This window comes from Meleagris gallopavo, chromosome 10 (genome assembly GCF_000146605.3).
Source record: "Meleagris gallopavo isolate NT-WF06-2002-E0010 breed Aviagen turkey brand Nicholas breeding stock chromosome 10, Turkey_5.1, whole genome shotgun sequence".
Lineage (NCBI taxonomy): Eukaryota > Metazoa > Chordata > Aves > Galliformes > Phasianidae > Meleagris > Meleagris gallopavo.
The window spans coordinates 5,466,930-5,490,050 of record NC_015020.2 but is presented as its reverse complement, the minus strand read 5'-3'; the positions used below and the strand labels follow the sequence as shown (position 1 = coordinate 5,490,050).

General features: G+C 38.8%; 1 long non-coding RNA gene across 1 annotated transcript; it reads right to left on the bottom strand.

Moving 5' to 3' along the window:
• Positions 1–3,523: 3,523 nt before the first annotated feature.
• LOC109369209 lies at positions 3,524–23,113 on the bottom strand. The gene is made up of 3 exons (XR_002117923.2): positions 8,919–23,113; positions 8,008–8,157; positions 3,524–3,748 (listed from the first exon to the last, which is right to left on the bottom strand). It is a non-coding gene; the product is annotated as an uncharacterized LOC109369209 (long non-coding RNA).
• Between the last annotated feature and the right edge of the window lie 8 nt (positions 23,114–23,121).

The window sequence follows — 23,121 nt, the reverse complement described above, 5'->3', positions numbered from 1 at the left end:
TCTTTTCTTTTCTTTTTTTTTGTCTTGCTTGCTGATTTATTCATTAGCTTTGTCTATCACTATGGCAAAGGCAAATATCCTTTGGAAGGAAGGCCATCTTCCCTCCTCCACACTTCCTTTGGGACAGAAAAGAATGAACATCAGTTTACTGCCCTGACAGAGTTGGCCACCTGGACAGAAAGACCCATAGGTCTCAGGCCAGAAGTGAAAGACTATATCGTACTCTGGCAAAATTGCCTGAGGAGCAGATTGTTTGCCACATCAGCAGCATTTACCATTGGTCCACTAAAACAGAGTAATAGTCAACAGCGGATGCTGAAGACTGCACATAAAAGGCCAAGTTTATCATGCAGTGCTTCAAATAATTTCCTTATTCGCGCAGGATATCATGTACCGTTACTTGAGAAATTACTTCCCTCTTTAGGTTGTCTTATTTTATTGCAAATATTCTTCCTTCAACAGTGGGGGGAAAAAAAAAAAGGAAAGAAAAAAGTCAGAACCCATGCAGAGTGAACAATATATATGAAGAGTGGTAAACACAAGAGCATATATATTTGTAATAAATAAATAAATAAATAAATCCAGCATTTTATCTTTGAAAAACAACAAGAAGTTTCCTGAAAGTTTCCCAACTAAAATGTATCATGTAGTTATAGAGCATTATTACATGAAATCAAAACTTAATAAATCCAAGGAAATGTGAAGCTCTTGACTAGAAATGAGATGAATGCTCACTGATAAAGGCATAATGCATGCTACTCTTCAGATAAGAAAAATAATCCTCCTCATTTCACCTATGCTGTTATATTTATAACACTGAAACCTAATGTTTATGATAGTCTACAAGATAAAATACTTGTCATGAAACAACTGCGGGCTTTCTTGTTGGCGGTGTTTACTTAACATACATACATTACATTTAGCAGCAGAATTTAGAACAGTCGTATTGAATTTGAATAACTGTGAGAGCTCACATGCAGATGCCTATAAGTAGACAGATATACTGCAAATACCCTACTCTTAGGTGTTTAGATCTGCAGTTTGATCCTATCGTGTTATATCCCTTTGCAAAGATTTTCTTTCCCCCTTACAGTATGCCTTACTATAAGCCCTGCACTAATATTGTAAAAATGTCCTGTATTACGTGAGACTTACACAGATATCAATGTTTAAGACACATGTACTGAATAATAATATACTAAAAAAATATATACACCTGAATCTTCAAATATTATAATTTCTTCTGGCATAAGTTTTTACTTAATGATTTATATCTATACTACTGACTTTCTACCTCCCATAATTTATCTTCTACTAAAGCTACATAAAATATAAACAATTAATTCCCCAGTGTCAAAGTAAGTGCTAGGTTTTTGTTTATTTTTTCACCATTAAGAAATTATACAGGAAGAAAGAGGAACTCAGCTCACTACAACAATGAATTTATTGGTCCCGCTCCTCATAAGAGAAGCAATTTATAGCTGAAATTACTTCAGATTCACTCAACTGTATGCTATTTATAAATAATTTTTTCTACTTTACTGGTGAATGCCAGTGTCATCAGCTTGTAGGTGTGTATGCAAATGGAGTCCGTGCTGTTTCCAATGGAAACTCCCTGTTTGACTTTACTCAGTGGAAATATGTCTCTATTCATGTTGGGATTAAAATACTCACCATACATGAACTAAACCAGAAAACAAAAGACCTACATTTAAACAATAAGAAAACAATATGACATTCCAATTTTTACTGGAATCCTAAACAACTAAAATGCTGAACCAATGTACTGACACACTGAATTTTGCCAGTATTCAGAAGTACTGCATCAGTTACAGGGCAAATAAACCCCATACAAAAGTAAATAAGAAGCTCAACCACAATATCAGTTTTCTCTAAAAAAATTGTTAGAAGAACATTTTCAATTAGATAAAACAATAACTCATGCATATCTTGCTTTGACTTCGACATAATTGTAGTGTATTTACCAGTAAGAGGCATGTAAGCAATTGATTTTTTTTCCCCGTGTGATATATTCTATTCTCTATCATGTTGTTATTCATTTTGTGAGTTCACATTCTGGCCAATAAAAAATAACGGATATAGTTCTCATTCAGAAAAAAATAAAGACAATCAGACATAATGCCATTTTCGTATTTTTTTCTCTACAGAGAAACATAATCAGAGTGATTAGGCCATACGAACATTCAGGAGATTTTCTTCACGTGAGTCCTGTAGAACTCGCCAGTAATCAGGCAATGCAAGTTATTTATTTGCAATAAATTCAGAAAGTTATTGCAAGGATTATCACTTGCTGTTGAATTTCATTCGTGGGTTGTTTTTTTTTTTGGACCATTTCAAAGAGGATAAAGCCTTGCTTCCTCTGGAAGAACTGCAGAACTGTGAATGACTGCCAAGAGAAACAGACTTTGCTGGGAAAAAATAATGTTAAAACAATGCAACAGGTCATTGGAAGTTTCCCGCCAATACTTCTTAAATGTAACCATTTGAAGAGGCCAGGGAGATAATGTTTTTCACTTGAAGTAATAAAAAACAAATAAGATTTGAAGTATCTTTTAAAGGGAAAAATATTGTTAGGACAGTTGGAAACTAAATACTATTACGCAGCAGAGGGCTGCTACAATCTGTTCTCCTAGTTCATGAACTATGTCACTTTATTCAGCTTTACTCTGTGTCCCGAATGGAACAAAAATCTTCCAGGCTTAATATAATTGGAACAACAGTAGTAGAAAATGATTGAGGACAGCCATAAGTACATGCAATGTATCTTGCACTATTCCACAGGATGAGCTTTGGGAATTAAAAATGAACTGTTTCATATGAAACACAATGAGAAAAACAGGTTTTAGTAAAATACATGCATGACACTTGTTAACAAAACATATGGAAAAAATTACATATTCTGCAGGACCTCATACATTTCAAGACTTCATACTATGCCATGGCATGTGGAATTGAGCAGTTCCTAAGAATTTCTTTAAGTTTCTTAGAAGAATGCTACATCTGGGGGCAAGTCAACTTACTGTCATGCTGCATTCACAAAGAGATTGTTCATGGATTCCTTTGTAATTATTATTTACACATAAGTCTAACTAACATATAGCCAATGCCCAGAAGAACAATTTTAGTCCTGGCTTTTTGTACAGCTTTTTGGAGCAACATTTTTTCATCTTTCTTAAGTCAGCCTTGCCTTGTATTGGCTGTACTAAGAATTGACTGTGATGGGAGCATGACAAACTTCCTCCTTCTGCCATGAAGACATCTTTACCAAATAGCTTGCTTAATGTAATTTCCAAGTTTTTGTTTAATTTTGATGTCTACTTCAAAAATGGTAAAAGTGTGTTTGTTACATCAACATCAGCAAAATATTAAAATATTGAGGAAGAAAAGAAAAATATAGAACTTCAAATGTCTATGTGACAGTCAGTGAAATAGAGGCATCTTACAGAACCATGTCAAAGCACATTAGATGCTTTGAGTCCCCACCCTGAACCAGTTCCCTGTTTTTCAAGGCTTCAACAATTGATACTAAATACTAGAAGGCCTGCCTTCATGAAATTCATCTTATTACACCCACTATGCCATGTTTATAAACCCTTTCAATCACTGAAATTAAGCTGTGAATTCTATGCAAACTGACCATTGCATACACACCAGATCAGAAGCTGATATGAACTTACCAGAACAAAAGACCTGCCTGCTCATTTCCACTGCGTAGCATCCCAAACTTCTGAGGTTAAAAGAAAAAAAAACAAAAAATTGAACTAGTTTCCTAGCTATTGATGAGTTTGTTCATTCAGATGTAGAGTTAGCATTAGACTTTCAACATGCTCATTAAAACCATACATGTGTATTTACGGAAACACAGCCTCATAAGATAACAGCAATTAGTCATGGATCAAATACTGGTAATAAAAATGGAAGTGCTTTGTACTTCCAAACTTGATCTAGCGAATATGACTATTGCTAGAAAAACTGTTTCATAGAAACTCCCACATCAATAGCTATATGTAGAAACAACAAAAAAAAAAATTACATATTCAAATTCTGCATTGACACGACTTGTTAAAACAAAATCTGTCTCGTGGTCTCTTCCAAAATACATCTCTTGTTTTAGTCCATTTTCTCTCTCTGGTAAAAAGAGAATGACTCAGGCTTTTATGAAACCAAGAGAGCAGACACTTTTTCCAAAGTTTTTAGGAAGTACTACCCTTCCCAGATTGTGTCTAAGCTCTCAGGATGATTTTCAATGGTCTCAGAAATTTCTTTGGGTAAAATAAAAATGTTTAAGATAATTGTTCTCAATGTGTTTCGAACTCTATTATCTTTCAATTTTATTTTTGTATTTCTTTTCAAAGTCCTCACACAATGGTTTCCAAAATGCAGCCTCAAATAGCAGGAAATTCCATTAGGCCTATGCTGCTTTACTACACTTCAATCACTGAATCATAGACTGGTTTATGTTGGAAAGAACCTTAAAGAACATCTAGTTCCAAACACTCTGCCACAGGCAGGTTTGCCAACCACTATATTAGGCTGCCCAGGACCCTATCCAAACTGGCCTTGAATGTCTCTAGCATCCACAACCTCCCTGGGCAACCTGTTCCATCACCTCACCACCCTTTGAGTAAAATGTTTCTTTCTAATATCTAACCTAAATCTCCCCTCTTAATTTAAAGTCATTCTCCCTTGTCCTATCACTGTCAGACCATGTAAAGAGTCGGACTCCTTCCTGCTTCTAAGTTCCCTTCAAGTACCGGAAGGACACAATGAGGTCTCCCCAGAGCCTTCTCTTCTCCAAGCTAAACAAGCCCAACTTCCTCAACCTTTCTTCACAGGGGAGGTGCTCCAGCCCTTTGACCATCTCCGTGGCCCTCCTCTGGACCTGCTCCAACAGCTCTGCATCCTTCCTAGGATGAGGGTCCCTAGGTTTGGACTTCAAATGGGGCCTTACAAAGGCAGAGTAGAGGGAGCATTCACCTCCCTCTCCCTGCTGGCTATCCCTCTTTTGATGCATGCCAGGGTACTGCTGGCCTTCTGGGCTGCAAGAGCACACTGCTGGCTCATATTCAGCTTTTTTTCCCCAACAGGACTCCCAAGTCCCTCTCCACAGGGCCGATCTAAATGAGTTGTTCTCAGAGTCTGTATACAACCTGGGATTGTCTTGTTAAATCTCATTAGATTCTCATGTGCTCACTTTTCGAGTGTCCAGGTCCCTATGGATGATGTCCATCCTTCCTATTGGGTCAATTGCACCACTCAGCTTGGTGTCAACTGCAAACTTGCTGGGGGTGCAGTCAATTCCACTGCCTATGTTATTGATAACAATGCTGAAGAGCACCAGTCCTGAGACTGATCTCCTAGGGGACACCACTCATGACCAGCCTCTACTTGGATGCAAAGCCACTGACAAAACCTCTGGCAACAAAAACCCAGCCAATTAATTATCCACCTAATAGTCCAGCCTTCAAATCCACGTATCTCCAATTTAGAGATAAGGATGTGGTGCAAGACCGTGTCAAAGGCTTGGCACAAGTCCAGGTAGATGTCATCAGTTGCCCTTCCTTTTTCCACAGATGCCATCACTCCATCACAGAAGGCCACCAGATTGGTCAGGCATGATTGCTCTTAGTGAAGCTGTGCTGGCTGTCTTGGATCACCTCCACATCTTGGACGTGCCTTAATAATTCTCTCAAGAGGATCTGCTCCATGATCTTCCAAGGCACAGACATGAGGCTCAACCAGTCCGTAGTCCGCTGGGTCTTACTTTCTCCCTTTCTTTAAGGGAGCGATGCTTCCCTTTTTCTAGCCAAAGGGGACTTTGCCTGACTGCTATGATTTTTCAAATATGATGGAGAGTGGCTTGGCAACCACATCAGCCAGTTCCTTCACAACACAGGGATGCGTGGCACCTGGCCGTATAGACTTGTACACATTCAGCCTCATAAAGTAGTCTTGGACTTGCTCCACTCTTACACTGGGAAGGATTTTGCTCCCATGACTCTCACTTAGATGCTCAGGGACATGAAAGGTGTGAGAAGCTGGACTGTCCATGAAGACTGAGTCAAAGAACTTGTTAAGTACCTCAGCCTTCTCCATGTCCATTGGAGGCTGGCTCTCCCTTTCATTTATCAGAGCGGGTACACTATTCTTCGCCTGCCTCTTCTGCCCTATGTATCTAAAGAATCCCTTCTTTTTTTTCCACATCTCTTGCCATGTTCAATTCCATCCACACCTTGGCTTTCCTGACTCCACCCCTGCATATCTGGACAGCATCCCTATATTCTTCCCAGAACACACATCCCCACCTATTAGTGACGATCTAAAGATAAATAAGTTAATTAAATTTGATTCAAACATATAAATCCTAATCTGTCCCTGTTTACTGTCTAATTTAGAGTACAAGAATTAAAGCAGGTTGAGGGGAATTACTGCATTTTTCCCTACAGAAGCTTTTTGGCTTTGAGAAATTATCAATTAACACTATTTTGAAAGCATCTTAATAAATCTGCTGAATTTTATGTTTTTAGTGCTACCAATTTCCTTAGTAATCATTATCACCTTCTAAATAAAATCTGAAAATTCTCAGCATCACATTTCATATTTTCTGAAAGTTTTAGATATATTTTTGAACTTTCAGTCATTATCTTTCTGTATGCATATGAATGCCTGTACACATAAGCATTTTACAAGCATAGTTTGAAAACACAACTTCTGGAGCCTGCTTATATTAGTTTTTAAAAAACATAATCAGTGTTTCATCAAATTCTACATAAAATAGACTGGTAATATCAAAGCCCCTTCTGGATTAAGATGTTCTTGAAAACATCTGCAAATTTTAACCTGTTTTTATTTAAAACAAACCAACAATCTTACAAAAGATTGCTACAAAGTGAAATATACCCCTGTGAAGAGGGGTGTCCCTCTGCAAAATAGTTCTTCAACACTGCAATGGCAAATTGTTTTGGCAAGTTTAAAATTGGGGAAGCCATGTTTGAAAGGTACATGAAAGATCTACTTCTCACATGCATATACTTCTCCCTATATACAAAATTGTTCTCAAGCCCAAAGGAACTTAAAAGTATCTCCTTCTTTACTACCACTTCCTTCTCGACTTATCACATGCCTCAGCAGCCTCTGGTTCCCAGCAAATGCACTTTTGTCAAAGGAAACAGCAATAACCTAAAATGATAAAGACAACTTGCTGTTCTGTCATTCTATCCTTAACAAGTCTGTGTAATACCAAACCTTGGCTATTCTCTTTTGATATAACATTTCTAAAAGCTAACATTTACACTCACACTTCTGAACGTTTCTTGCAGAAGAGTCTCTATAGGTACCTGGGCTCTCATCTTTAAAATTCACAAGAAGTTAACAGTTACTCAAAACCTCTTCTTGCTAGTATTTAATTCTTCATCTCATTTTCAGCATTGTAGTTTGACTACCTTTCTCCTTAATTACGAAGACATCTGCAACTTTTTATACAAGTGTTTCAGCACATTCCATTTGCATATTTATTTTCTCTAAATTCCGCCAAACTTGTTTTTTAATTTAATAATCATTTTTTACGCCAGTGTTTCTCACAATTTCTGCTAGCATAACTGATCTTGTGTCTTTTTCCAGTCCTCTCAAGATCACAGAAATAACACCCTTGCTTCTTTTCCAGTGTGCCTTACCAAAAGTAAGCTTCCAAAATTTTGAATTGCAGCTAATCTCCTATTCAGCTTGATGAAAAAGCTTATAGTTGAAGTGTTAGCAAAACCACTCAGCTGTCTACTTTTTCATAAGTCATTAATGGTCCAAGCTGCTATTGATGTATCTGGAAGCCTTCCCATAGGTACAAATAGTAAAATAACTATATTTCATAGCATAGCATTGAGGATATTTAACCTTATTTAACCTTTTTTTACATTTATTATAACTTCCAGTACTGAATTCTCAAACTCCTCTCTTCCAAATTCTTCCCAAATTTAGTCTTAAATTACTCACCAGTATTGCGTAAACATGCTATTGTTCTCTTCCTGCTGAGTTCCTCCTGTCATTCCAGCTACTTCATTAGCACAAAAATAGTATAATTAAGTTGATTAAGATTTCCTACTATTCTTTCTTTCAGTAATCTTGTTGGAAATGCCCCATCAACTGAGACAGAAAAGTGGAAGAAAAAAAAAATCTAAGATACTGAGTATGAAGACTTATATAGAAAAAAGAAAAAAAACAAAAAACACAAAAGAATGAAGGAGAGAACAAGGAAAGAAGAATGAATAAAATCAGTGAAGGAATTAGCTTCATTTTATTACATACTAAAGGCTCATATACACCTAAAGAGCTTTGTGAGAAAAGTCAATGGTATCACTGAGTAAATCTACATGAAGTTACAAAATGCTATAAAACACTCCTCTCAGTTGTTGGAGCATTAAACAATGAAATCACAGGCTCTCAGTAACTTACAGGCTTTCTGCAAAAAATTTTAGCTAGCTTTTTAATAAAGCAATCACATCTTAATAGTTCTGAACATATGTTTTGAACATATGAACTAAAAGCAGACAAGTATTTAATGAGATTTGAAACTGGGAACACCCTTGTAGAAGTGAGGAAAGGAAAATCTCCACTTCTCCACTCCACTACTGCATTATAAATTTATTTATATAAAACTAACATCAGAGTCACGGATGAAGTGGAATGTTTAGAAATACAGAGAAATTAATTTTTGATGTTTTGTGGAGATAAACAGGGGTCTGTATTATTGCAAAAAAACAAAAATAATTTAACTATTCTTTCCCAGTAAAAAAAACTAATCTGTTTGAGATGTTCATCCCTTCCACAGTGTTAGAATTTTTTTTTTATTTATCAAGACTACAGTAAGACTGAAAGAAAATAGGCCAGGCTATCACCTGCCTCACCCAAACGCTGCAGACAGCAGAGCAGACACGCGGAGGTGAGGCTCATTCTCCAGCTTGTTCTACTGATGATAGAACATTCTCTTCTTTTTTCCTTAGGTCTCACTTGTGTTGGAGTAAAGCTGTTTGTAGATGCTCCGACTCATAAAAGAAATACTGTAGTTTAGAGCATGAAACTACTAAGAGCTTATACTTGAGGAGAAAACAGAAAAAGAGTGTGAAACACAAGTGAGTAACAAGCTGAACTTTGCTCTTCCCTGCACAGCAGGCCCTGGAAGGAAGGCTGCTGCTCATAGGAAGGTATCTTCCAGATAGTTGAGGAAGCTGTGGCTGATTTCAGAGCTGTAAAGAAAAGAGATGCTTGGGCAGACAGACTGGAGACACTAACATATAAAATATTACTACAGCCAGCAAAATTAAGTTTCAATGGAAGATGAAAAGAAAGACGTGTGACTTTCCACAAAGTGTCTCTTGATCTACAATTGCAGTAGTAGACTCAAAGACTGCATCCAAAACCAAGGCAAGAAGAAAAATAGTTTTCAGCTCTTATTCTTCTCTGCAGCCTGGCTCTCTTCAGAAGTAGCCTGGAAGACAAGGCATAGCTGAATGACTGCAATTGTGTTAAAGTACCCATGGAAATATTGAGTACCATTGGGAACCTCTAATTTTCAAAGGAAATAAAAATATATCAAATATTCACAGAGTATTGAATGAAAATAAATAAAATAAAAATATAATGCAACACAATTTGGCATATCCCAGGAATGCTAAACAAAAAAATTAACATTAAGAGGTTTTTAAACAGAAAAGTGATTTTTAAAAGTTGCTACTGCAATATAGTTGCATTTACAATAACCAGTGCTCAGAACCAGTAGGGAGAAGAATGCTACTCCAACTAAGGAGCCTGTCCAACACCCCATCTACTACAATGTTACATATTTATAACACATTCCTACTATCACAGTATTTTCATAATTAATAATTGCTCAAATTCACAACAATTAACACCCTTTTGAAACATTAGCATTTTCATGTACTCTCTTGGTCTTTATGCAAGTAGGCTCACAAAGCCACACTTCTGTTTCACAGGTCCTGTTTGGATTTCCTCCAAATAGGCAGCATTCAAAATTTAACCATCCTACTATTTGTATTTTATAAATATGTTGCTGTTTCCCCTTACCATATGCTGCTTTGACAAACAATCTTGAGGATAAATTTGTGCAAGGATAGGGAGCTAAAATGAGAAGCTTTCAATGCAAAGTAAGCAATTTAAAAGCATAGCAATTTTTAGAACTTTTTTTGCATTCTCACAGATTTAAAATGCATTGAATTTATCCGTTCTTGTTTTATTCTGTTCACCTATAACACTAAATTAAAAAAAACACTTCTTGCTGAGCATACATTTTAGGGTAGTTGCTGCAATCCAAAATTAGTACTTTGTTTAGCATCAGCAGTTTCTCAAAAACAAATACAAAGTTGACAGTTATTTTTAAGAATTTGCTGCATGACACGTTTATTAAATATAAATAATACCAACAAACATGAAGGAGATGTACTATATACAGTGTTACAGGAAACAGAAACCAGAACAAGGAGACTTTCCTATCACCAATAACTAGACATTGGACCTCTATTGTCTATTTAAAACATAGGGAAGAGTCTGCTTCCTGTCACCATGCATGTATTTTGCTCCATATACAACATGACCCTTGACTTACAGTAGGCATTAGAGAACTTTGGGGCTTCCATTCAGTTGATCCATTAGAGACTGAACCTGCAGAAGGTTCAGCCAACGTCAGCACTACTTTAAAACAATTTGATACACCAGAAAAAAAAGAAAAAACTCTGAGTTTCCTTGAGTTCTTGGAGGAAAGCATTTGAATGACAGAAAAAGAAAAGAAGAGAAGCACTGTTAGGTCAGACTGTACCCTGCAGATGGCCCTTCTTGTTGCTGAGTCAGCACAGCATAAAACTTACAGTTATATATGTACTAGCACTATTGCATTCCTTAGTGCTTTTGAAGGTTGGAACCCGAAGTCAGTTCTCAAAAGGCATTGCACAGTACAGTCTCCATGAAAGAAAATGTGTGATTCCCATAGGATTAAAAAGAAATAAAAAAAAATCAATAATGGTCTTTAACAAACTAGCAGTATTTAAATAAGGACAAGACTCACGATCTGCCAAGTGTTAATTGGAGGAATTATATTTAATTGGAGGAACATTGGAGGAATGATACCACTCACGGGAGGATGCTCATCTGCCTGTGCAATTGATGGCAGTTCAGTGCAAACACTGGGCAAAGCAGGAAGCCTGTGGGGTTTCAAGAAGGCACTCACAGGAACTGGTGTTTTTCACATGTTGTTGGCAGAAGGAAAAGATTTTGTGTAATCTGTTATAATCTATTCTGAATTTTCTTCCTAAATCCAGTTAGCCATTTCAGAAGGCATCAGTTTCCTCCTAAAACTTTAATATGACCTCTTAGTACACTAACAATAAGCATAGGGGCTAAAATGAACTGAATCATCAAATACACAATAGAGTAGGCACTGATAAATTCACTGGATTTTGAAATGGGAGGAAGATCTCACAAATGGTTCTTCTGGAATTCATTTCACTTTATTTATTTGTTTGTTTGTTTTAAAGCAAAGCACCACACTTGAAGCAATTGACTTTTGCTCTCTGCTAGCCCAAGGGAAAGCTATTCAAGAATACAGTTTCTCTAATAGCTTGGTTCTTCAAACTTACAAACTCACAGCCAATTAATATGGATCTGCTTCTCTGGAGGCTTTCTACAAACTAACCCATTTCTTACACTACACCTTCTGTTTACAGATGATTCTCTCCTGTTAAGCCTCCCTTAAAGCATCTCTTATGAAATTCCTGAGGCCTCCCAGCATTCATCTCGGTTACATCCACCACCTCAGTTTCACTCAAAGGGTGATTTGTTCTTTTGTTCCTTCCAACTCCATTTTGTTGTCTTCGGTTTTATTCCTCAGCTCTTCAAGCTGTTAGTCCTTGGTATTATTTGTACAAAATCTTACAATTGTGTAAGGATTAAAATTCTGTCATTCTCTTAAGCCTTTCATTTCACCTTCCTAGTCCTTTTTATAGGCTCCCTTGAAGTTCCTCAAGGGCCTCCCTACCACTGACTAACTTCAAAGCATTTCTGGCACTTTCAAATCTGTTATGTAGCTTTCCACACCTTTACTATCACTGAAGGAACAGTACAATATCCCATGGCTACCTTCTGCCATGATAAAATACTACATCAGCCATTTATTGCATGTGTTGTTACAGGTGCATGTTTGTCTAACAGTACCTTACCTCTAAAACATTAACTCCTTTAAAAAAAAAAAGGCAAAACAAAAAACAAGCAAGCAAACAAACAAAAAAAAAACCCTAACAAAAACAAAACAAGAACAACAAAACCCACAACCTTTTCCTATAGCGGAAGAACTCAGTTCAAACACAGAAATGTCTCAGTGCTGGCCCCCTCACTGCTGATCCAAATAATAGTGTTGACAAAGCCTGGAGGCCGGCTTCACTACAAACTCAAAGTTATCTGGCTGCCTGGATGTTATTTATTTTCAACTGCTGAGACTCCCTCTAAGCTCAGTATTAAATCAGACCTCCTCAGATTTCCAGAACTTGGGGATATTTTTGTTTAAGTGTTTTGCTTTTTGTAATAACTTTGGCATTCTTACTGCCCAACTGTACTCCTAAATACTAGTCAGAGGTAAAAAGTAAAAGCTCTGCTTGGCCTTACAATTTTAACAAAAAATTATTAATATATTCTTGTCTGACTGCCAAAAATACAAATGGAGGAACGATGTGCATTTGCTAACTAAAAATGACTACAACTTAATTTTAAAAATTGTTCTATAAATAGTGAAAAAGAAAATCAACAAATGAAAATGAAAATATATGTATCTAAAGATAAATTCATGATTGTCTTGCAGTAACTACTCTAGATATTTACTGTACATTTATAATTAGCAAAGGAGATCTCTCTATCTCCATTCTTAAAAATTCAAAGAAAACTTTTATAAGTGGATCTGGATTTAATTTTTTCCCCTTCAATTTCCCAGGCCACATCAGATGTCTTTCCTTTAACTGCACGATGTGGTGCATAGTTTAACTACTTTCATACCTACTTGCATCTTTGAGCAGAAGCATTTGCTTAAAATAAATAAGCATAAGTAATGTCATGAGAATGGTGCACAACGTATTTCTAACAGTTTTACCTGTGTAGGTAATTTCAAAGCCATTCTACACCTGTAATCTTCTCTTTCATGTCCACAGCTTAAACTTAAGTCTGTTTCCTAAACAATTCAACTTGTTGCCTATGTTAAAAACCAAAAGCTAAATAATTGCCTCAGTGGAAATCATGTTCTTCCAATTTAGGAATTCTGTCCCTGTATTTGACGATATCTGGTTTTTAGACCAGAAAATCTGCGTGGGTTCGTCTTGCTCCCCCCACAGCAGCACACGATCTCAGGACCATAGCGCCATCTAGCTTCTCTTTTCCTGACCTCAGTATCTGTGCTGAGCACAATCATTTGACGTGCCAGGGAGCCATTGTTAACGTAACTTTTAAGATAGCCTTGATTCTTTATGTAGGCATACGGCTGAAGAAGGGGGAAGACTTACTCACTGAGCTCCTCAAGAAATTCCTCTGATAATGCATTCTTAAATGGGAGACAAAGTATGTTTTGCTTTGGAACACATCTTACTCCTTTCCTCCAAAGTTGAAAATCAAAATCCATACTAATGCTTAGGCAAAAGACCCACACCTTTGTTGAAGCTCTGGCCCCATACCAATACTAATACAAACTCAGCAGGACATCAAGAGCAACATGACTAAATCCTTTCACATCGCTGAAAGCAGTTGTTTCTTAAAGAACAATCTATGATCTCAAAGGAGCAATATTTGAAAGGTTTGGAAGGTCCCCTGGTGTGCCAAGAAGGGAAAAAATAAAATAAACTCTTTCTGCTCAAATGGGGAGGGGAGTGGGGGGGAATTTGTACCTCTTCCATTAGAAACAAAGACTTTAACAAGAATTGCAAAGCAGGCATGAAATAATCTACCGTAACTCCTTGTTACAAGCTGTGTGAAAATAGGAACCCATTTGGGGAAATGGATTTCTCTGTATTCACCTGGACCCGAGACCCACTCAATGCTGCCTGTGTTTCTTTTGTCTCTGCAAGATGCACAGGATGTAACAACGATTCTGTAACTCTATCAAGCACACAGCAATAAATCCAGATCCCTTAGCAAAGGCACAAGCTCGTAAGAAAGCAGAACAGCAAATAAAGTTCTTCTGGGTCTGGCTTGTACCCTTGGCAGCTTCTGATGAGCTGGGAATACATGAGAGCCATCCTAGAGTTCTAGATCTTTTTTCCCGATTCACTGATGTGTTCTTCACTGCTAGGATGGATATTTCCTGCTCATAAGCACAGTTCCACTCGTCAAAACTAGCATCATTACATGAACTGCTCTGACATTCAGCAATGGTAAGCAGTGACACTTTCAGTTCTCACTTCAGAGTGAGATTTAAAAATTCCCATGAAATCCACCAAACTTATTAAACAATTAGTAACAACCCGGGCCTTAAGCCCTATATAATGAGCAAACTAATTGAAATTCCACTGTCCTGTGTACTCTTTCATATAAGTGCCTCTGAAGATATGAGAATAAATGTGCTACTCAGCATGTAAAAAAGGCATAAATTAGCACATTTTAAAGGGATGCAGCAGCTGTGGAATCTTGCAACTGGCTTGTACATGGGAGAACAAGCAGCTTCTCTCTTTTGTGCTGGCTGACACACTGGGCCACAGGCAAACAGCTGTCTGGATCCCAAAATACATAGCGAGCAGTCCTCACTGCTGACAGCATCCATCAGCAGCAGAAACCTTTCCTGAACACCTACAGACAATCTCGCACCAAAGGTTATAATCAAAACTCTTGGCAATAGTGTATGAAAAAAGTATTTGCACAATAGGGATCTACATCACCCTAGGAATGGCTGGCATATAAACAGCTACATAGATTCATGCTTGAAATCAAACACTGATGTAAAATATTAGCAAAAGTGCATTGAAACAATGTATCAACATTCTTTGTTTTAAAATCAATGGAAAGTCAGATCTCAATATAGTACTGTGCCACAGATGAGAACAGGAAGCAAAAAAAAAAAAATTATGTGGATATGTTATTAAAATACTAAAAACTGTACATGCCATTCTATCCTGACTGTGGTGACCATAATTATTTTCAAGTTACAGATACAATTAACAGATTATCAGCTATTTTACTCAGTAGCTTAGCATAATATTTATAGTGTTTGATGTTAGAAAATGGTTACAAGATCCTCTGTTTCACATGCAGTGGGTTTTTATTTTGAACTGCTGCTTTATTTTGCTTTTGCACTCAGAGTGGCATTCACAAAGATTCCTCCACACAGCTTCTTCGAAACCACTTCATACTTGGGAAGAGAACTGTTTTATATATTTGTAGAAATATAAGAGAAGATTGTTTTTCTTTAGAATTAAATAAACGGTTGTCTCACAGATCTAAAACAGACTAATGACAGCAAGAAAATCTGAAGAAGCTATCAGACAATGACATACAACTTATTCCCCGAGTTCTTCCTGTGGCGACCAGCTCGTGCTGTGACAGCCGGTCTCTTACACCACAGCAAGGCTTCCCCTGCCAGCCCCTGCTGCCCGCATTCCCACAGCGCGGGGCTCAGCCCCTGCCTCTGCTTTCCCAGTCAGTTCTGGGTGCCAGGGGTTGCCAGCCCCTGCCACAGGAGATGCCTCAGATGACCAGGCCGAATGTTTGGGGCATTCTGCATCAGATCAGGTCACAAAAGATATGGGCTTATCTGACACATGCTGTCAAACAAGTTTTTAAGTGATTTTGTTGATCTCAGACTAACAGCTGCAGTCTTTTATATTCTTAAATTCCAAAACACATATAAGGAGCTATTTAGCAAAGGACAAGAAGTTTTTCAAGTTTTGTTTATCCCAAATGAAGCAAAAATGTAGTTTAAATGGCTATTTTTTGTTTGTTTAATATAGACATATCAGTATGTAATTGATGTTACTTGAATGTTAGTAACTTGGAAATAGATTATTTCTCCCTCAAAAATCTCAAAATGCATTTGTGTTTGGGCCAAGGCCAAGCAAGAGATACTACCATATCAAGGATACATTTTTAAGCATAGTATGACTGCATCACAGAAGGAACTGTAATTATAATCTCGACATTATCGTAACGACCGTGGTTGCTATCGGGTGACAGGTATAATATAGATAATCATTAGACAGTACAATAGCAATATTTAACGATGCATGAGATAGAAGAAAAAGAATTCATGCCTTTAATTCAGCTCAGATCCATCATTTCTTACATTGAGTGTGAATTGCCTAATCCCATAAGTATGTACATAACAGTTACAATAAACAGCAAGCAAGACGTCTACTGCAAAATCCAGAGAGCTTACATTTACTCATCGTACTCATGATGAATTTTTGTGTTCCTGTTTATCTCTTTTCATTAACATTATAGGTAGTCCTACTATCTTGCTTTAATACCGTACAAAAAGCTGATTGTCACAGTAAGAGTTATGAAAAGTGCCTTTGCCTTGATGGCAAACAAGAGCAGTAGTGAGGCTGTGCTTTTTGTTTCCCCAGGTTGCATGCTACCAACTCCCTCATTTCATCAGCCTTAATAATGCCACAAACTGGAAAAACTGACCTAGAGAAAAGGAAGATGTTCGTTCAAATGAAAGAGGCGTAACTGCGCTCACTAGAGGAGCTAACATGGCTGCACACTTCAAATCCTGCAAGACTTTACCATTACCTCTATAAAGAAGGATTAATTGAATGAGAAATGTTTATGGAAAAGAAGACTCCTGCAGTAAAGCTAATCTAGCATGTATAGATGAAATGCAAGGGATGACACGCAACAGAAGGCAAAGGAGTCTCAAAGGTAAATATGAAGTATCTTAACAATATTTCTGGATATTACCTCCGTTAAACCTTGCTGCATCTGCCTCCACAGCTACAAGACTGTTACAGCCACTTCACTAGATTTCAGAATGATAAATATCAGGTTTATAAGGAATCAGGAAAACAGCACGTATGAATTGATCAGTGTCAGAATTCGAGGGTGAGAAGAAGGTGGCTGCTCCAGCACGGCAGTGCCTGAGGTGAGCAGACTAAGGGCAAAAGACAAAAAAGAGGACATCTCACTGCGACACCTCGGTGGAGCAAACAGGAAGGAAGTCTGTGTAACGTTGTTCAAAACTGGCGATTGCCGGCTTCACCAGATTTCTCTCTCAAAACTCTTCTATTTAAAAATAGTTTTCTTCTGTTGCTAATGCTCACTTTGTTGAGCATTAGTATTTTAGGCTGGCATTGCGTCCCCATCATATCATCAGCTTCAGAACAAGTCAGGCTAAAGCTCCTGCCTAATGCATATTTGCATTTTCAATTCTCCGCTGAGAATGTCACAGGTCAGGTGAACACTCCAAACAGCCTGAAGACAGCTATTAAGAATTTTCCATATGAGATGTCCGCTTCACAAACCTATAAATAAAAAGTAAGGTACCCCAAGGATAGCGGTCGTCCTGCTTGTGTCTCCCCCCAGGACTACGTCTCCACTTTCTTCTCTCAGCTCTCTCTGAGCCCTCAAGAAGAAAGGGAATGGAACACAGAGGTCACATCCTTTGCAAACATCACATTTCACCCCGACTTTACTGAGAAGCCCATTTTGCACTGTAATTATTCACAACTATTAATACTTTTTCTAACCACAGCATCACAAGTAAACAGTACTAGGGTGTCAATTCAGAAAACTGGCACCCAAAGTGGCAAACAGGACAGCCTCCTGTCGAGTGGCTCTGACAGCACTCCTCCAGCAGCTGCATCACTTGGTCAGGCTGCTCCCAAACACAAGGCATCTTTAGTCTTATGTGGATCTTCTGAATAATAGCATCTAGTCTTTGTCCCTTTTATCTTGGTCTCTGAACCACAGGAGCTAGTTAATGAGAATAACAATTCTTTCTTCATTTGCATTTCTTTTCTAATTCATATTAAAAATGAGTTTAATCTGCTGTTGCCTCTAAAGGAGCAGGAAAACTTTTGAAGCGGAATTTCAACCAACAGAAGCAGAGAAAAAAGGCATTTAAAGAATACTATGCATTTTTGTTATTCCCTGTTTCAGCCCTTTTTCCCAGAAACCCAAAGCATTGGGCCGAAAGCAGCCACAAATAGGCTTGATTCAGCAGTATTCTGTTTCCAGTTCTTTAGTTTCAGGAATAACCTGAACACCTGGCTGGAGCAGGCGCCAGGCAAAGACTGCACTGGAAGCCTTCCCATACTGATCTCATAGTCAGTAATCAAACAAGGTGGTCCACGCTCACAAAACAGATTCAATTACCTTTAATTTCATGTTTTCCAGACTCAAGAGCCCATTATATCACCTTGTATGGCAGTAGGTTTAAATACTTGCACAGAAGCACGTATTCCGTAACGAGGTCTCTTAAGAAAAGTCAGCCATAATGAACACCAACTACAAAGTGTTTTTCTCCAGCCTTCAAAGTACCTCTTTTTTCTATGTAAACTTCTTTTTTTTTTTTTTATTTAACAGCTTTAATCAAACATGAATACCTGTAGTATAGACTATGGAACAGAATGAAAAAAAAATCTTCAACAGCTACTCAGACTCAGGTAGAAACTGAAGTCTGAGGCATTTGTCCCTCAGTTTCTCAGGTTTATCTTACATTTGTCTCCCTAAGCTTACACTGCTCAAGGAGTCATTCCCTGCCCAGCAGGACTGAGAACTTTTCCCTTAGTGAAGGAACCTACAGAAAAAAACCCTGAAGAAAGCAGAAAAGAAAGAAAGAAAAGAGACTACTGCCTTGGTAAAATGATGACAGTGCATGGGAAGGATTGACATAAAAGAGCAAAAAAGGTAGCTTTCTTAGAAGTCACGAGAAAAGCTATTTTCGCTGCCATTTGGAAAAGGGACTTCTGAGTTTAAAGAATACTGCAATAATCTAGTTATGTGATTTAAGATGAAATAGAAAGCTAAAGTATATGTTGTCACTTTTTCTTTAATGAAATGCTACACTTAAATGTCTTCATTTGAAAATAATCTGTATGTGGGTTTTTTTTTTAAAAATAGCATCAATCTGGTAGTCAGGAAAAAAGGTTCACAGTGTGCTTATGGCTGACTGAATCCGGGGGCTTGCAAAGATCTTATTCTTGCCTAGATGTCCAGCAACACTGCTGAGCGTAAGAAGGCTGGTCCATAGGAACACTGGTGCAATTCACACTGTTAGTCTCTTTTGATTCCAGAGATCAATGAAAATTTGCTGGTGTGTGGGATACTTTACAAAAAGAAAAAGTTGAGAATACATTTGTGCATCTCACCTATTAAGAAAGTGTAGAATCCTGTTTCCACACCTAAAGAAGGAGCCAAACAATCTAAGAGGGTTTATTTCACCATAAACCCTGCCGTCTTTCAGCTTTCAGACTTCCTTCTGTCCTGTTTCTCAGGATCACACTGTCAGTGACCCTGCCCTGCCATCTTTATCTCCTCCCGCCCACTAGTTCCAGCCTCACTTTGCTGCTTGTGCATTTCTACTGCTCCTTTGCTTATGGCAGCAAGTGCCCAGCTCTGGTGGAAGCCCATTTTATTGAACACAGCTCAATGGCTTTTTACAACTGTCACAAATATAATAACTTCACAAACAGCCTCTGCAAGCTTTTTCACAAATAGCTGTATTTCTGCTGTAGGGTATTGTTCTGAGGCATCACAATTTTACCCCCAAAGAGTTGGTTCCAGAGAGAGGCTGTGTTTGTGTACAGGCAAATCACAAAACACATGACTACATTACAGGCAAATTTATAAAGGCCACAAAACTAAATGACTGCTTCAAACCAGACCAATACAACTGGTCACAACCTATCCAGGTGTTACTGTTAGCTGCTCTTGTTTCCAGAAGCCCTGAGAAAATAGCAAAGGAATAGGCACCAACTGCACACAAAGAATGAAACAGATCTGCACTACAATACCATAAATTCAACACTTGACAAAATTACATCCAATGCCTGATATTTGTGAAGCTGAGCAGTCATTGTAGGTTGGGGAGCTTTAGGCCTCATTCACCTTGCTTGGCACAATGTGAGAGCAAAGGAGAACTTCACTTGACTTGCGAGTAGAATTTCCCACCATCTTCCCTTACATTTTTTGTAAAGACCGGTTGGTTGAACAATTTTGAAGGAAAATTTTTAGAAGTAAAAATGTGCCTTGTACCTGCAAATTTAAAGGGCAGTTGGCAATGTACCCCTGGCACCTGTACATTAGCTGTGTGAATATGACAGAAATTCATACTGAAGAAAAGTTACTAGCAAAGGATTGCTAGCACCCTTGAATTAGCTGAAAAAAATAACACAGAAATACCAAAAACTGAGTCAGATCAATTGTCTCAGCGAAGGAGCAGTAACACAGAGCCAAGAGAAGATGAGTTAAGCCGAGCTTCCATTGTTACCGTATTTAAAATGCTGAAATACAAAGATTATGGCTGTAGAAGAAGGCATACAAGACTTTTCTGTGCAGTAATTTCTCAGAGAAACTGAGATCTTAATTTGAGATAATTACTCTTTCTTGATTACTTTAAATTAAAACACTTTTCTGTGTAATACTACTTAGGTCACCTGAGTGTTAAAAACAGTCAAAGATTCACAGTCAGATGTAATTACATCAAACTTCCAAAGGGATTTCCAGCTGTTCTCTGGAAGTAATGCATAGCAAAAGGATAGCTGAACGAAGTTTTGTACACTATGGCATTTTTTTAATATATACTTGCATTTAAAACACTGTCTATATAAAACACAGGCATTTCAAATTAAACTTGCATGCTATTTGATACGGAAGAAACCCGGAAGTTTGTTATAACGTTTGGCCACTGAATTCCAAAACAGGTTATTGCTTTAATCCCAGACTAAATAGTCAGAAACACAGAAGGTGTTTGCTAATTCATTTTTTTTAATGTTTGTTCTTTGCTGATAGTCCCAGTACTGAGCTTTGCCAACTGCCTTCAGTTCCTTCAGCTGTGCTGGGAAATGGTGATTCTCCTCCTGTCATGGGTTCCAGCCTAAGAACTCCTTGTAGCAGAACCAGGTCTTAGCCCCAGGCGGCCCTTGGCTGAGCTTTATTTTGGCAGTGATACTGAATATTTTCCAGAATTGGTATAGGTGTGGTTGGCAAATTCTCCTTATCCATTTACTGCACAAAGCTAGCAAAAGCACAGTCCCTGTGATTAGGATGTGAGATTACAACAAGGATATAGTACTCTCCAAGACAGATGCACTCTGGTGATAAGATAAATCTTGTACATCTTTCATGGCCATGTTTCCTTGCCAGCCCCTGTGATCTTTCCGAAGCTGTCATGCAGGTGGCATGCTGCCTCCAAGTAGGGGGAAGAAAGTCTCTAAGCCTCAGATTCTAGGAATCACAGAATCACAGAGGTTGGAAGGGACTTCCAGAGATCATCGAGTCCAACCCTCCTGCCAAAGCAGGTTCCCTACACCAGGTCGCACAAGTAGGTGTCCAGAAAACTTCTGTTACTTTTCTACAGGTGCTTGTAAGTGGCTGAAGCTGCTTTCAAGATGTGGATACATTTTTAGGAAGACAAGGAATGTCTCCTAAATTTTCCTTACGACTTTACATCTTGTCTTTGTCAAACCCCAACCTCAAGAATCTTTTCTGTGATAATGGCAACATCTTTTACTTTAGCAAAATAAAACACTGGTATGAAGATTTTTAAATACATCAACATATCATAGAATACTAGCACGTCTAAGGTTTGGGGAAAAAAAATGAAATTCTTTCCTTCCTTCAAAAGCAACTTCTGTTGAAAATTAAGCCATATCAGGTAAGATAATTGTAGTGTGGAGCACTGTAAAACATGGCCACGCTATGCTATACCCGCTGTATTTGTTTCTTCTCTATAGTCTTAGTATGCAAACATTCTCGAAAGAGCTGCCAAACTCATATTTATACTTGCCACCCAACGTAACAAACTTTTTGCACAGAACTTTGCTGTGCTCCCACGTCCATTCACCTTCCCCAGGCAGCACTGTGACTGATTTAAAGAGCAGTGCCCATGCATTCAGAACAGAACTGCCCTCTTCAAGTCTTTCATGCAAAAGGCGAAGGGTCCCAGGTACAAACAGCAGGAGAAACAACGTCAGCACAGAGGCAGGAAGGTGGAGGACAGCACTCAGGGCAGCCTCTCACCGCCCCGGTAGAGCACACTGTTTATATTTAGCAGAAGCTGTGAAATCCCACTGCAACAGCAGCGCATGTAATAGAAACACAATCTGGTACAAACATGCTAAGATCAGGGGGCAGCACTCATCTCCACACTGCCAGACACTCTGCAGAGCGCATTACCGCAGGCAGAGGCCTTTGTCAAAGGAGCATTTAAAAATAAAACCAAACCAAACCCAAACCGGCAGACTAAAAAGATATCTGTTTTTATCATTTTCCACAGATAGCATCACCGGAAAGTTTAGATGGGACAAGGAGGGTCCTGCACAGAGCACAGAGATGAAGTAGGGTACAGGAAACAGCTCAGAAGGGACTCGGGGTGCGGAGGACGGGATGGGACAGCAGTGCTCACAGCGAGCCCCGTGCTCAGCACTCGCTCAAATCGCTCTTTCAAATGCCGACAGAATTTTATAATAAAAAACAAAACCTTGCAGGAAGTCTCAGAGCCCAGGTGTCTGCCTCACGTTGGAACCGTTAAAGCTGAAATGCAGTACCTCACACTGCCATAGTTAGCCGGCATCGCAGATTTCTGCGCGCTCTGCTGCTGGCTGAAGCCCAGCTAGCGTCCTGCGGGCCGTGCTGAGGCGGGGACAAGGAGGGTAGGCGACCTCAGCACGGCCTCAGCCCGCAGCCTTTCCCTTAGCGAAGCCGTAGGAGCCCCAGGCCGCCCGGCCTCGGAGCAGCAGAGGGATAAGGAAGAGGCACGCGGAACCAGGAAGGAGCGACGGGAGCCTCGCAAAGGCGAGGAGCTGCCGGGAGAGGCGCCGGATCTCGGCAGCGGGGCGCGGAGCCTGAGGAGAACAGCGGCACGCGACGCCGAGCGGCGGGAAACACCTTGAGGGCACGCGGCGGCCGCGA